At 47.6% G+C, this 16,076-nt stretch overlaps 1 non-coding gene across 1 annotated transcript; it reads right to left on the reverse strand.

The window, feature by feature from the left end:
- Nucleotides 1-5,516: 5,516 nt before the first annotated feature.
- TRNAG-GCC (transfer RNA glycine (anticodon GCC)) lies at nucleotides 5,517-5,592 on the reverse strand. Its single transcript has one exon. It is a non-coding gene; the product is annotated as a tRNA-Gly (tRNA).
- Nucleotides 5,593-16,076: the final 10,484 nt, after the last annotated feature.

A 16,076-nucleotide genomic window follows, 5' to 3' on the forward strand; every position in this document is an offset into this window, starting at 1 on the left:
GATTCCAACTATTTCTTTGTTGTTGTTGTTGCTGTTTCCCCCCCCCCTTGTTTTGGGCTGTGTTTTATTTTCCTAAGATGGCCCGACTCCCACCACCCGCTTTCCCATCGGCTGAAAGTCCAGGGTGTGAGGCTCACAGGAGTTCTCCTGGGATGCAGCAGGAAAACTTGGATTGACTTACTTCTCTGGGGGGGGGGGAGGAAACATGAATTCTACTTTGCCTAGAGAAGCATGCATTATACTAGATGTCACCCCAACAGTAGGTAAAATTCAGCGACGTAGTCTAAGAGGCTGTTTATCCCGGGCTCTGATTCCCCCGCCATAGGCGGCGATGCTGGTTTTAGAGACGGAAGACTTGTGAGTGCGTGGTTCAACGCCACGATCTTTCAAGAAGGTAACATCTGGGGAAGGCTTTTAAGCATTTTATTTTATTTATTTTTTGTGACAAAGACAGAGTCAGAGAGAGACAGATAGGAACAGACAGACAGGAAGGGAGAGAGATGGGAAGCATCCATTCTTCGTTGCGGCTCCTTAGTTGTTCATTGATTGCTTTCTCATAGGTGCCTGACTGGGGGCTACAGCAGACCGAGTGACCCCTTGCTCAAGCCAGTGACCTTGGGTCCAAGCTGGTGAGCTTTGCTCAAACTACATGAGCCTGTGCTCAAGCTGGCGACCTCGGGGGTCTCAAACCTGGGTCCTCCGTGTCCCAGTCCAACGCTCTGTCCACTGCGCCACTGCCTGGTCAAAGCTTCTTAAGTATTTTAAATGTTATTCATGTGGCTGAAAAGCTGATGCTCAGTGGGCTTGGGCTCTCCTAAGCTACACAGTGTGTGTTTGGGGCTGACTGGGACATAGTGTGTCCACGGAAATCTATAGCAAACAGGTTTCCAAAGGGGTCGTCAGCTGGGGACAGGGTTTTATTTGGGTTGACGGAGATTTGTTTTTCTTTAGCATGACATCCAGGGTGACGGCCCAGCAGTGACATGCCACGTGCTAGACGCTTCAGTTTGGGTGCTCGAGGTGGTGATATGTCGGAGTCACTCCATGAAAGCCCCACAATTCAGAGCCCGATGGCAACCCAGTGGGCTCACCTCAGCCCACACAGGGCACAGCTGCCATGGGCACACCATCCAAAGCTCTGGATGTCGGACTCAACGTGAGCTGGCCGCCTTTTCAGCGACGGACGTGTGGACCCACGGAATGATTGTCCTAAAATTATAGAACCAAACACACACACACACACACACACACACACACACACACACACAGCTTTATAGACCAAACTCTCGGGCCAACTCATCTATTCCTCATTGCACCCGGGAACATCTCCGTGAGTTCTCTCTCAGGAGCTTGGCAGGTCCCAGCATGACAATTAAAGGCGTCCGCCGGAAACTTGCCTTGTGCGGTTAAACGTGCTGTGACCTCGTACCTCCTTCACAGGGGGTCTCATGTGTGGGGATCCCGACCCCTACAGGTGAAAAAGAAAAATGAAGAGAAACACCTGTCTACCATATGTTAACATCCAGCCCACCATTCATATGTAAAACTATCTCAGGGGCCCTGGCTGGCTAGCTCAGCTGGTTGGAGCGTCACCTCGATGAACCAGGTTGGGGGTTCGACCCCCGGTCAGGGCACATACAAGAGTCAACCAATAAATGCATAAATAAATAAGTGGAATAACAAATCAGTCTCTCTCTCTTTTTTTTATTTCTTTATAGATTCTAGTGTCTCTCCAAATGCATCCTCCAGTCTCTCTCTCTTTCTCTCTTTTTTTTTTCTCTCTCTGTCCATCAAAAAAAAATATCAATAAATAGAAATTGTAACTGCAGTAGGTATGAAGAACGCCGGGAAGAATTTCATCTGCTGGAATTTTACATGGTCATCTTTTTTTTTTTTTTCTTTATCAGAGACAGAGAGGAGGCCAGACAGACAGGAACGGAGAGACATAAGAAGCATAAGGTGGTTGTGCCACCTTAATTGTTCATTAATTGCTTTCTCATATGTGTCTTGATCATGGGGCTACTACACACCAAGTAACCCCTTGCTCGACCCAGCGACCTTGGTTACAAGCTGGTGAGCCTTGCTCAAACCCAATGAGCCTGCATTCAAGCTGGCAACCTTCGGGTCTCGAACCTGGGTCCTCCGCATCCCAGTCTGATGCTCTATCCACTGCGCCACCATCCGGTCAAGCTTACGTGGTTGTCTTAAAATTTCGCCAGGCGTGCATCCGTGGTGTTCAGTAAGTCTGTCTGTGTTTAAGCAGCAGAGACCTCAGACATGGGTGTCTTCTTACCCTTATTGTTATATTATTATTTTTTTATTTTTTTATTTTTTTGCATATTTCTGAAGCTGGAAACAGGGAGAGACAGTCAGACAGACTCCCGCATGCGCCTGACTGGGATCCACGCGGCACGCCCACCATGGGGCAACGCTCTACCCACCAGGGGGCGATGCTCTGCCCATCCTGGGCATCGCCATATTGCGACCAGAGCCACTCTAGCGCCTGGGGCAGAGGCCAAGGAGCCATCCCCAGCGCCTGGGCCATCTTTGCTCCAATGGAGCCTTGGCTGTGGGAGGGGAAGAGAGAGACAGAGAGGAAGGCGCGGCGGACGGGTGGAGAAGCAAATTGACGCTTCTCCTGTGTGCCCTGGCCAGGAATCGAACCCGGGTCCTCCGCACGCTAGGCCGACGCTCTACCGCTGAGCCAACCGGCCAGGGCTATATTATTATTATTATTGATGTATCGTTATTCCCGAAACCCATCGTCCACGGCGCTGGAATTAAATGGCTCGCTTTGGCACAGGCCAACCTTCTCTCTCCAGAGGCCTGCAGTCACGCCGTGGGCGCCCCTTGTGTCTGGGTGCCAAGAACATCCTTCTTTCCACGGCAGGGTGAGTGGGTGTTCCTCCGTAGACGTTTCTTGGTTTTCTCCCCTCAGGAAATTCTCTCTCTGGTCCCCCCACAACGGGCAGCCCAGCTGTCCACCTCTGCCTGTCTGTGCGGGGTGGGGGTGGGGCTCCCATCCGCTCTCGTTCTCCACCAGACCCAATGCCACGCGTACAGAAACCAGAGCTCCACCCCCCCACCCCCCCACCCCCACCCTCGAGCGTCAGACCCGCGAAAGCCACGTGCGGCTGAGAGCACGCTCATCCTTCCGAACACCTGCCGCCCAGATGGGGCCGCCCCCTCCCGCCCCCACTTCTGGAATCTGCTTCTGCTGCGGAAATGAGCGTCCCAGTGATTGAAGTGCACGGGGACCCTATTTATAGCCCACGGCACGAGCTCCAGGGGCTCGTGGGGGACAGTGACCTCACCCACTCATCCCACACGCATCTCTGCAGGGCGGGTGCTCAGACCAGGAATGCCATGTGGGGCGGGGCCCCCAAGGTTCAGCGCGGAGGGTTTCCTGTGTGCCACGTGGCCGGTCTGGCCTTAACAGTCCCTGACTACCTACCCCCAAACCCCCCCCCCCCCGTAAAGAAACCCCCTTTCAAATGGACAGAATGCATCATACTCCCCTTTCTTGTTTTCGTTTAAGGGGTTTGTGTGAGGTTCACTTATGCCAGAGTCTCCCTTTTTGTGACATTAAGTAGGAACCTCAGAGGTAAGAAAAAGATTTGTGAAAAAGTAAACCAAAATATACACTAGGATATATATATATATATATATATATATATATATATATATATATATATGGTCTACTGGAAAGTTCTGTCCGTTTCTATCACAAGTTTCGACACGTAAGCACATGTTTATTTGGCGCATGTGTGCCTCTCTATTTGTATCACTTAATGTACACATACTGACGTAGCAAATTAACTAAAACAAAGTTGATTCACGTTAGTCTTATGTGTGAAGCCATAGTGTACCCATGGCTACTGATAAAGTTCATTGACGCCACTGTCATTTTTACGAACTTCAACAAGGAAGAAATGCTACAGAAGCATGTCTGTCTCATCCACCATATTCCCCGGACTTAGCACCCTCCGACTATTCCTTGTTTTTGTCCTTACAACATTTTTTGAAGGGCAAAAAATTCAAAAATGAAGAAGATATCGAACAAGTACTGGTTCAATTTTTCACATCAAAAGATGAAACATTGGCCCTGGCCAGTTGGCTCAGTGGTAGAGCGTCGGCCTGGTGTGCAGAAGTCCTGGGTTTGATTCCCGGCCAGGGCACACAGGAGAAGCACCCATCTGCTTCTCCACCCCTCCCCCTCTCCTTCCTCTCTGTCTCTCTCTTCCCCTTCCGCAGCCGAGGCTCCATTGGAGCAAAGATGGCCCGGGCGCTGGGAATGGCTTCTTGGCCTCTGCCCCAGGCGCTAGAGTGGCTCTGGTCGTGGCAGAGCGACGCCCTGGAGGGGCAGAGCATCGCCCCCTGGTGGGCAGAGTGTCGCCCCCTGGTGGGCGTGCCGGGTGGATCCCGGTTGGGCACATCCGGGAGTCTGTCTGACTGTCTCTCCCCGTTTCTAGCTTCAGAAAAAAAAAAAATACAAAAAAAAAAAAAAAGATGAAACATTTTTCAAAAATGGGATATACAAATTGCCCTCATGCTGGCAAGAAATTGTTAATAATAATGGCAATTATATTATTTAATAAAGTTTTTTGACTGTAAGAAAAATTTGTATTTTGTTTTATTCCAAAAATGGACAGAACTTTCCGGTAGACCATATATATATATGTATATATATATATACATATATATATATGTGTGTATATATATATCTCAATGGGCAGAATATATACACACACACTAGTATATATAAAATATACACTAGAATATATAATATATATATAAGATAACATATTACTTACACCAGGAGAATATATCAATATATATATATTATATATATAAAATATTATATTAGTTATAACAGACTGATTATTGGTTTAGTCTCTTGGTTTTTCTTGTAGGTACAATGTTGGTTTCCTCTCCAAAGATGTCCAGGTCTTTATCCACAAACCTGTAAGTATATTTGCTGACAGAACACAGAAGAGTTAAAGTTGCAGAAGAAATAAAGGCTGTTGATTTGCTGAGCCATGTATATATATATATATGTGTATATATATATATATGGCTCATATATAGATGAGTCATCTTACATATAACATAAAATATATCATATATAATATATATATATGATATATTATATATTAGATAGATACCTATCTACAGATATCTATATATGTCTATTTATCTATCTGCTCACAATGATTAGGGGATTTTTTTTTTTGTATTTTTCCGAAGTTGGAAACGGGAAGGAAGTCAGACAGACTCTGGCATGCGCCCCACCAGGATCCACCCGGCATGCCCACCAGGGGGCGATGCTCTGCCCATCTGGGGCGTCGCTCTGTTGCATCCAGAGCCATTCTAGCACCTGAGGCAGAGGCCACAGAGCATCCTCAGTGCCCGAGCCAACTTTGCTTCAATGGAGCCTCGGCTGCCGGAGGGGAAGAGAGAGACAGAGAGGAAGGAGAGGGGGAAGGGTGGGGAAGCAGATGGGCACTTCTCCTGTGTGCCCTGGCCGGGAATCGAACCCAGGACTCCTGCACGGCAGGCCGACGCTCTACCACTGAGCCAACGGGCCAGGGCCGATTAGGGGATATTTTATGGCTTCATATTGATTTTGAAATCTCCCCTAATTTTTGTGAGTAGTATATATTAGACTTTGCTTGAGACCAACAAACATAAGCATGCTTATATCGATATGTCTTGCATGAATAATATGTGTGTCTTGAGTGAAATCTATCCATAAATAATAGATGTAATATAGATAACCTATAGATACCTCTCCAGAATAATCAAACTCTTCACGGGGAACTCTTCGGTTTCCTTCAACTGCTTATCCCACCGAGTCATGTTATTCCTATGTGGTGGCGCTTCGTTATAAACGCGCCGATATTCACGTTGCACTTTGGTCGCGGATTCGAATTGAGCGAGCCACAGAACACACTGAACTTTCCTCTGTACTGTCCACATCTCGACTGGCATGGCCGTGGGCTGCTCCACTGTATACACGGTGTGACGTCATCATCTGCGCATGCGCACATGCTGCCACATCATCCTACAGAAACTGGGAGGGTTTTCCTTTTATTTGGTGCAGATTTCACATTTCTATCGTCTTTTGTTGCTTTCCTGTGACCAGTCAAAAGGGCACCATGACTTTACGGGTACACTGTATTTCTTGGGGTGACGTGGGTTAATAGCATTCTATTAGATTCAGACGCGCCATTCTATAAGTACATCACGTGCAGGGTGCACTGTGGGTTCACCCCCCACCCAAGTCACGCCTCTTCTGCAAGTCCGTGAGAGCTCCCTAAATGGAACTCATTCCCTCTACGCCTCCTCCTCCTCTTCCTCATTCTTGAGTTTCAGTAAGACTTCCTCCCCAAAGCCCTCACTGACAGAGTTAGCAGCCTGGCTTGGGGTGTCTTTCCCAAAACCCCCGCTCTTCCAAGAAAGCCCTTCCCCCACCCCCCAGCTGGGTCCCCTGTCCTGTGTCGTATCTGGTGGTGTGTTGATAAAGGGGAGCCAGCTCTCTCAGAGGGATGGATGGTGCTGTATGCACGTTGTCCCAGGACAAACCCTCCCTCCGCTGGGGTCCGTTCCTCCAGATGGAAGGGATGCCTTTCACGGGGTTCTCCCAGCCCTGCCTGGCCCCCTATCCCTGCCCCAAGCCGCCCTCTGTCAATATCTCCCGCCCCTCCTCAGCCGCCTTTAGGGGGAGTCACCCAAGGTTTCTCATTCATTCTGCGATGACTTTCTCACCCACGATGTCCGTGCCCTGACCCTGAAAACCTGTGAGGACATTGGGTCATACGGCCAATGGGACACTCAAGGGGCAGATGCAATTAAGGTTGCTGACCCTTCATGTAGAGAGGAGACCCCGGCTTATGCAGGTGCCCCCCCCGCACCCCGGTGTGGTCACAGGGGTCCTGAAAAATGGTCGAAAAGACTCAGGAGGATAGGTCACCGGGACTCTCGGTGAAGAAGTCAACCCACCACATTGAGTTTAAAGACAGGGGAGAAATCCATCAGCCAAGGTCCAGGCACTTCTAGAAGGTAGGAAAGATAAGAGAAGAAGCTGTCCAAAGAGTGGACGCGTCCAGAAGGAAGTAGCCCTCATGTCACGGGACCCCCGTCTGGATTTTAGCCATGGGGGCTGTGTCTTCGACTTCCATTGATTGCTTTCTCATCTGTGCCTTGTGACTGAGTGACCCCTTGCTCGAGCCAGCGACCTTGAGTTCAAAGTGATGAGCTTTTGCTCAAACCAGATGAGCCCGTGCTCAAGCTGGCGACCTTGGGGATCTCGAACCTGGGTCCTCCACATCCCAGTCCGATGCTCTATCCCAGGGGTCCCCAAACTACGGCCCCGCGGGTTGCATGCAGTCCCCTGAGGCCATTTATCCGGCCCCCGCCGCACTTCCGAAAGGGGCACCTCTTTCATTGGTGGTCAGTGAGAGGAGCACATTGACCATCATTAGCCAAAAGCAGGCCCGTAGTTCCCATTGAAATACTGGTCAATTAGTTGATTTAAATTTACTTGTTCTTTATTTTAAATATTGTATTTGTTCCCTTTTTTTTTTTTACTTTAAAATAAGATATGTGCAGTGTGCATAGGGATTTGTTCATAGTTTTTGTTATAGTCCGGCCCTCCAACGGTCTGAGGGACAGTAAACTGGCCCCCTGTGTAAAAAGTTTGGGGACCCCTGCTCTATCCACTTGCGCCACCGCCTGGTCAGGCCAGTGTCTTGGACTTCTGACCTGCAGAGAAGGGCGCCAGCCTTTCTGCGCCGTGTTCAAAGCCACAGAGTCAACGGTGGTCGGTGAGGGTGGTCGTACAAAAGGCGAATACGATGTTGTCACAGTGTGAAGAAGCCGGGTAGCTCTCCTCGAGATGACCAAGCAGCACAGCACAGAGAAAAGGCATCAACAAAGATCAGCAACAGCGGCCACGTCTGTCATCGGATCCCTGCCTGGGTCATCCGCCCTTCTCCCATCACATGGCCGGGGGGTGGGGAGGGGGCAGCTGTTGCCACACACAGCAGACCCCACAGAAAGACCTTGAGCCGTGGGGCCCGGTCCACCCTGGTGACCCCTACAAACGTAGGCACGCAGAATAGCCGTTGCTTTCAGCAGTGACCCCATAAGCCGCCCTCACGAACGGAGAGTTTATTTCTCGGAAACCGGGGTGATCTCACCCCCTCTGTTCCTCATTAATTCCAACACGGAAGAGAGGGCTGGGTGGGTCCCCAGGGGACATGGTGGGGGTTGGTGGGTGGGCGGGGGTCAGGAGGGATTTGGACAAAACAGGTGGTCGCTCGTTTTAGGAGCTCGGGAAGAAGGGCGTCTTCTTCCGAAGCGTGGAGGACACGTTGGGGCCGTGAGCCAAGCTCAGGTCAGGTTTCCGAAGGGAATTCCCGTAGACGCACACACACCGTGACGGGAATTTATGTCCCAGACGGGGTTGCGTTTGTTTATTACTTGGAGTCATTGCCTCAATCCGTCACGGTGAATCCATCATTCTCCTTTTATTCCCCCCCCAATAAAAAATCGCTGACCCTGCATGCAGTCAAGGTCCCGTGTTGTGCGGAGAACAGAGAGGTGACCTTGGTTTGTTTGCCTGGGACGTCTGTCTTGAGTTGGGATGTAACGACCCGGAACCATCAGTGAGATATTTGCAAACGTTTCTCTTGGGGTCACCGCTGGTTTTTATTTTTATTTTATTTTTTTTCACGGATCTTCTTTCTACAGCCCCCGCCTTCCTAACGGTTAAACGCTTACACAACCCAACCCACAGTCTGTCTGTCTGTCTCTCTCTCTCTCTCTCTGTTTCTGATTTATTTCCTATTAACTCACTGAATATTTTTTGTATGTACAAGAAGTCTTCTGGGAGTATTTAATAAGACTATTTTGATCTTGCTCAGCTGAAAGCGTGAACCCACATTTTTTTTTTTCCTTCCTCGGGGTAGAAATAAATCTGGAAGAGATTTAAATTGGGATCAAAACAGCCAACTCATGAAGTTTGAATGGTTTCTAATCTTGGAAAAAAAAAAAAAAAAGAAGAAGAATTTCCTCAGCGCGCGCTCTCTCTCTCTCTCTCTCTCTTTTGGAAGAATATTCTATTTTGACTCCCTGACTTGTACAAAATGTCCACACTTTTCTTTACCACCCCTCCTACAATGTGCCTCCGATTTATTTTTTTACGGGATGCATTGACTTGCCTACCAATCCTGGGTCAACTCATCAGAAACGTTTCAAAAACATGTAGAAAATGGAAATAGTTATTGAAAACTTGTATTTTCCTCCCTCCCCCTACCCGCCCATGGTGTACGGAGATACTTAAGAAAGACAGAAAGGACTTAAATATGGCTATAATTCCCCCCCCCCCCCAGGAAACGTTAGTCCTGTCCTTTTCCTTCAAAAAGTAAGAACCGAACAAATTCAGGAGAATACAGATGAAAGTTAACTTTGCGTTTAGTTTATATTTGCCGACCTCCCTGATGGGAGAGAGCACACTGCTGGATTAGCAGCACAAAACTCTTCTTCACTGTCCCTAGCAAATATCAGAAAATGTCCCCCAGGCAACCCAATCCACACACACGCCTGTCGGCTGCAAGCCATCATGGAGGGACACACATTTCTCTGCCTTTGGCCCCAAATCAACGCAGATGCACTGGAACCAACCTTGGGGAAACTCCCTTCTGGAAACTCCCCAAGACCTGAATTCTGTTGTTCATGACGCCCAAGGGACTCTTAACCCAGAGAGGTACACCATCTATATTCAGCTGTATTTTTCGTGTGTGCGGAGGGGAGAGGGTGTGGAACAAAAACCGACCCCCTGCATGTTGTGAATTGGATCTGAGGAGTTGAAATCAGAGCCCTGGTTGAGGGTTCCTTCAGCAGCGGTGGTCAGAAAAGCAACGTCGCCGATGAACTTACTGAAGGTGGATGGAGGGTGCAGGTACCAAGTTATGCATTTCACTTCCCCAGAGGTGTGCTATGTGCAAACTATCTCTCTACTATCTATCTATCTTCTATCTATTGATCACATCTGTTTATCTATTTATCCATCCATTCATCCATTCATATATGTATGTATCCATTCATCCATCCATTCTTTCATCCATCCATCATCCATCCATCCATCCATCCATCCATCCATCCATCCATCAACCCATCCATTCATCTATCTATCTATCTATCTATCTATCATCTATATATCATCTACCAATCTATCATCTATCGTGCATCTATCTATTGTCTATCTATCTACTCATCCATCCATCCATCATCCATCTATCCACCATTCATTTATCCATCCATCCATTCATCAACCATCCATCCATCATCTATATATCTATCTATCATCTATCATCTACCTGTCTATCATCTGTCGTGTATCTATCTATTGTCTGTCTATCTATCTATCTATCTATCTATCTATCTATCTATCTATTCATCTATCCATCCATCCATCATCCATCCATCCATCCTTCCATCCATCCATCCATCCATCAATCCATCCATTCATCCATCCATCATTTATTCATCCATCCATCATCCATCTATCCACCATTCATTTATCCATCCATCCTTCCATCCATCCATCCATTCATCAACCCATCCATTCATCCATCCATCCATCATCTATCTATCTATTTATCTATCTATCATCTACCTATCATTTGTCATGTATCTATCTATTGTCTGTCTATCTATTCATCCATCCATCCATCCATCCATCATCCATCTATCTACCCACCATTCATTTATCCATCCATTATCCATTCATCTCTCCAGTCTCCCATCCATTCTTCTAGAGATTTATTTTAAGGATTTGGCTCACACAATTGTGGAGGTTCGGAGAGCCCTAAATTTAACGAGTATGCAGGCTGGAAGGCTAGAAACTCAAGGACGCATTGCAGCTCATTGAAGACCAAAGACTGTCTGCGGTCAAGCTCCCCCTTCTTCAGCCCTTGCTCTATGCAGGCCTTCCACTGCCTGGACAAGACCTTACAGGAATCAGGGAGGCCAATCTTTTATACTGATTTAAATGTGCATCTCCTCTAAAAACCAACCCTCACAGAAACATCTAGAACAATGTTTCACCACATAGCTGGGCACTGTGACCCAGCCAAGTAGACTCATGACATGAGTCATTGCTTACTAGGATGAGCTGAGTGACAACTGCTAAGACCATTAGGTGATAGGTTGGTATCAGCTGTTGTCAACTGGGGAGACTGTCTCCCAGGGGATAATTGGCAATGTCTGAAAAAATTTTTTTTGGTTGTCCCCACTGCAGGGAAGGGGTACCACAGACATGGAATGGGTGGAGACCAGAGATGCACACTGCTCAACACCCTACAGTGTACCCGGCGGCCCCCACAGCAGGAGAAGCATCTGGCTCCAATGTCAAATTGCCCCAAGAGCGAAAAACCCTGGTGGAGACTAAAACGGTCAACGTTATAAAATTCAGACACAGCCTTTCTAAAATATTGGTTTGACGATTAGCTATTTTTTTTATGAGTTGTTTCACAATGGTGCAAACATCTTTGAAGATTAAGTAAACTTTAAAATCGTTTTATGAGATCTTTGCTAATGCGTTTGGATGTGTTTGCATGGCGTGTGAAGACATCTCTCTCTCTCTCTCTCTCTGTCTACTTATCTGTTGAGGTTGAAATGTCTGTCTTATGCATCAGTGATAAATATTAGCGCCAACCTCAATTCCTTGCTCATAAAAGCAATTATGCAACATTTCCGCAGAATGAGTTGGTCAGAGCCAAAGCAAAGCATTCAGTATTTTTCTCATAAAAAGTCATACATATGGGTGTGTGTGTGTGGGGGGGGGAAGTATAACAAGCATTTTCTAAGCGTATTCTAATTTTAGGCCACTATGGCGATTTCTGAAGAATGTGGGTGGGCTATGAAAAGAGAGTTTCAAAATTCCCTGTCACGTTCACTTAAGACCAAACTGGCTTTAAAAAAATTTTTTTTAAAAAAAGGATTTTCATAGGAATATAAAACTATTTCTTACACTGGGTGATTTTTCTTCTTTCTTTTACCCAAATGGAGGACTCTCGGCTTTCGTGAGCTGATCTAAGTTGGAAAGGTTAAGTCAAAGATGACGTCTTAAGTAACTTTTGGTAAAATACGCAGATTATTCACCTCCCCCCTCCCCCCCCAAAAAAAAAGAACTGAGGATTTTTTTTTTTTTAATATGAAGACAGATCTGAGTGGACTCGAATATATTCCATGGCTTCAAAGTTTCCATAATGAAGAGAGAGAACACGTTCTGTCTCAGACAAACAGGATGGCAGGCGCCCACGGGATTAGCGTTCCTTCGCCGTCTGTGAGGTAGCGAGGGTCCAACTGGGTCATTTCTCAAATCCTGTCAAGTTATGTAATTTAATGTTCTCATTAGAAGAAGCCCGGATGGTGTTCTGCATGGAGAACCGGTGAACTAGAGCAGCCGTGTCACCATGGAAATGTCAGCATTGGCTCAGATGTAGGGAACGAGTGTCCAGGGAAGACTCGGTTGTGTCGATGGGCTGGGTCGTGTGTGTGACGGAATGCCGGGGGGGGGGGGGTTGCCATTAAAGAGGGTGTCTTAAGGGGGGGCAGGGCTGGGTGCTCGAGAGTGAAGGGGTGTCCCCTCCCAAAATCATAGATTGAGTCAGAACCCCGAACCCCTGTGATATATAGGACTGGTCTTTGGGAGAAGCCTTTGGGAATGGGGTTATAGATAGGTAGGATAGATAATAATGAATAATGATAAAGATAAGTTAGAGAGATAATGATGGCGATCGATGGATGGATAGATGGATAGATAGATAGATAATAGATTGATAAATAGAGGATGGCTGTATAGATAATTGGATGGATGGATAAATGGATGATGGATGGATAGATGGATGGATGGATGGATGGTGCATGGACAGATAGATGGATAGACAGGTGATATATAATACATAGATAATAGATTTATAGAGGATGGATGTATAGATAATTAGATGGGTGGATGAATGGATGATAGATGGATGGATGGATAGATGAATGGATGATGGATGGATGATGGATGGATGGATGGATGATAGATGGATGCATGGTTGGATGAATGGATGATGGATGGATAGATGAATAGATGAATGAATGATGGATGGATAATGCATGGATAGATGGGTAGATGGATAGATGATAGATACATAGATACATAATAGATTGACAGATAGAGATGGATGTATAGATAATTAGATGGGTGGATGAATGGATGATGGATGGATGGATGGATGAATAGATGAATGGATGATGGATGGATAATGCATGGATGGATGGGTAGATGGATAGATGATAGATAGATACATAGATACATAATAGATTGACAGATAGAGGATGGATGTATGGGTAATTGGATGGATGGATGGATGGATGGATGGGCAGGCAAGTCATCAGGCTGAGACAGAATTTCTCGCCCTCAGCCATCCTGACATTTGGGGCTGGATGACTCTCTGTATTGGGCAGCATTCCTGGTCTCCGCCCATCAGGTGTCACTACCACGCTCCACCCATCACTTGTGACAACCAGAAATGGCTAGAGACATGGCCAAGTGTCCCCCGGGGCGCCCACTGCCCAAGGACCCCAGGGGTCCATGGAACACAGCAAGGACTGTTCGGAATGTGATACATTGCGTCCCTTCCCCTGTCACCCCCCCCCCCCCGCCCCGGAACTGGCCAGGACGAGAGGCAGGCTGTCCCCTGCTCTGGGCTTTGTGCAGTGGCTTCTTCCCAACACTCTGGAAAGTCCCTGGCTCCCGGGCGCGCTCAGAGACTCCTGGCTCTTCAGAGTCAGCAATTAACGATTGCCTCATCCTATTTCAGTTCTGAACAGTGGCTTGGGTAACCAGGAATTTAAAAAGAAATAAAAAAAGAGAGACAGTGTAACCCAGCAGAACAAAGCCAGGAAAACCTTGCTCTCCAAGGGACCTTTCTGCTTACAGAGACCCCCAACCACAAACAACCTTCTGCACTCTTCATTGTCCACTAATACCGGCTCGCCCCTCTGTGGCCGGAGGGTCCCGTCAGCGTCACGAAGCTGCCACAGTCCTTCCGAGCGGCCTGAACTAAACAGACTGAAGCCTTGGACCGCTTCGAATGCCGGAAGAAACATTCCTCTCCTCTAATGTTTGGGGACAGGAAGAAACTATTTACTTTACGGTCCTCTGCCCGGGGGAAGCTCCCGGCCGCTTTGTATACACAGCATTTGCTGATACTGCTGACTGTGGTTTTGTGCCATGGCCAAACGGCCGTATAAATGAGCCAGAAGGAGTCGCAGGGGTATTTATCCTCTCTCTCTCTGGATGCTGGAAATAATGCACTTAGTAACAGCTAAAATATATCTATATATATATATTGGTGAGGGGGATAGGGTTATGGGATGTTTTCTATTCAAAGGAAAATGGACAGTCAATATCACTGACTTGGAATGTGGGAGGTATTTTTGATGAATCTATTTATTTTTACTAGATTTCTCTCTCTCTCTCTCTCTCTCTCTCTCTCTCTCTCTCTACTTGAAATGTTACTTCCTCTGGAAAACCGCTGTGTCCTGTGTGTGTTCTAGAATGGATATAGGTTGCCGCTGTTTTCGGAAGAGCTGGCTTGTCCCTCCTCACCCACGCAGCAACCCCGGGAGGATGGGACGTCCTTCCTCAACCATGTGGAATACCACCGTCACAGCCGCCTGGCCCCATGCAGGTTCGCATTGGATTTGGACAGAGGGTAATGAAACAACGGAGCCAAGAACTGGTGGGCCATCAGCTTTAATCCTAGCTTGCACCCGGTGGGCGAGAAATACACACAGTAGGAAAACACTTCCCTTTCCATTCAGGGCTCCCAAAGCCACTGACTTATTCAAGTTTCCTAGAATCAAGGGTCTCTACCTCACCAGCCTTATTCACCTCTGTTCCCCATCTCCTTCTCTCTGCACAAACTCTGCACAAACTGGCTTCTCCTTCAGCACTCCGCCATCTTGGCTGCTTCTCCTCTCCTCCACGTGGCCTTTCTCTGCTCTCCTCTCTAATGCTAATCTCAGGAACTGGAGAGAGAGCAAGCTCCCGGTCTGCCCCACTTTATAGTGTAGAAACCAAAACCTTTAATGCAGTATACAAACAAGGAAGTCTCTGATACAAAGTCACTTGTCTGAGGCATAATGGGATTCCTCATGACAGTGCACCACTCCACATCATGCAACAGTCAAGGGTGTGGGGAAAAGCTTAGTCTTAAAACTAAGCCTTAGGCTATAAGGACCCTGCCTGCTTACAGCCTGTCCCCCACACCCAATGCAAACTATAAGCGAGCAAACCTATAGATCATATTTACAAACTTATTCGACCAACAGCTCTCCAGTGGCAACACCGGCCACCCTCACAGGGACATTGGGACCACCTAAGTCCACGACCCACTGTGAACACACAGCAGACTGGTGTCCGTGACGTGATCTCTTCAAAGCACAGCCTCATCGTGTACGTTTTTTGAGACAAACAGATGTGAAGCTGAGGAGGGACCAGATGCTATTCCCCACAGAGACGTATCTGTATCTTCCCTACCCGTCTCTCCGGGGAGGTCACCCCCTCTGCCCGGTCCCTGCAGAATATCGCTTAGGGCCACATCGTAAAGGGGTAGACGGGAGTGTGTTCCCTTCTCTTGAATGAAATCGGTGTCCATCCCTCCCTGTCCCCTGCTCTAGGGGGGGTTTGACACTTCTTTGATTTCGGAGCGAATATCGTTGGCCTTCCGCTGGTGATCTGGATTTCCCCATCAGTTACTCAACGTGGCCACTTTGTTGCAAAAGCAGGCCCCGGAAAGCACCTCCCTGGATGAGCGGGCGTGCTTGTGTGCCGATAAAACTTTATTGATGGAAATGGATTGGGGGGCCGAACAGGGGAAGTGTGCTATCGTTTTATGGAGGACACCTCCCGACATTTAGGAATCACGCCTCAGGACTGAAGGTGGCCCGTCCACAGGACTGTGAGGTTCTGATTTCTGGGCGTGATTGGCGATGCCGGAGAACGGTGTGTGTAT

The sequence above is a fragment of the Saccopteryx bilineata genome, chromosome X, assembly GCF_036850765.1.
Source record: "Saccopteryx bilineata isolate mSacBil1 chromosome X, mSacBil1_pri_phased_curated, whole genome shotgun sequence".
Lineage (NCBI taxonomy): Eukaryota > Metazoa > Chordata > Mammalia > Chiroptera > Emballonuridae > Saccopteryx > Saccopteryx bilineata.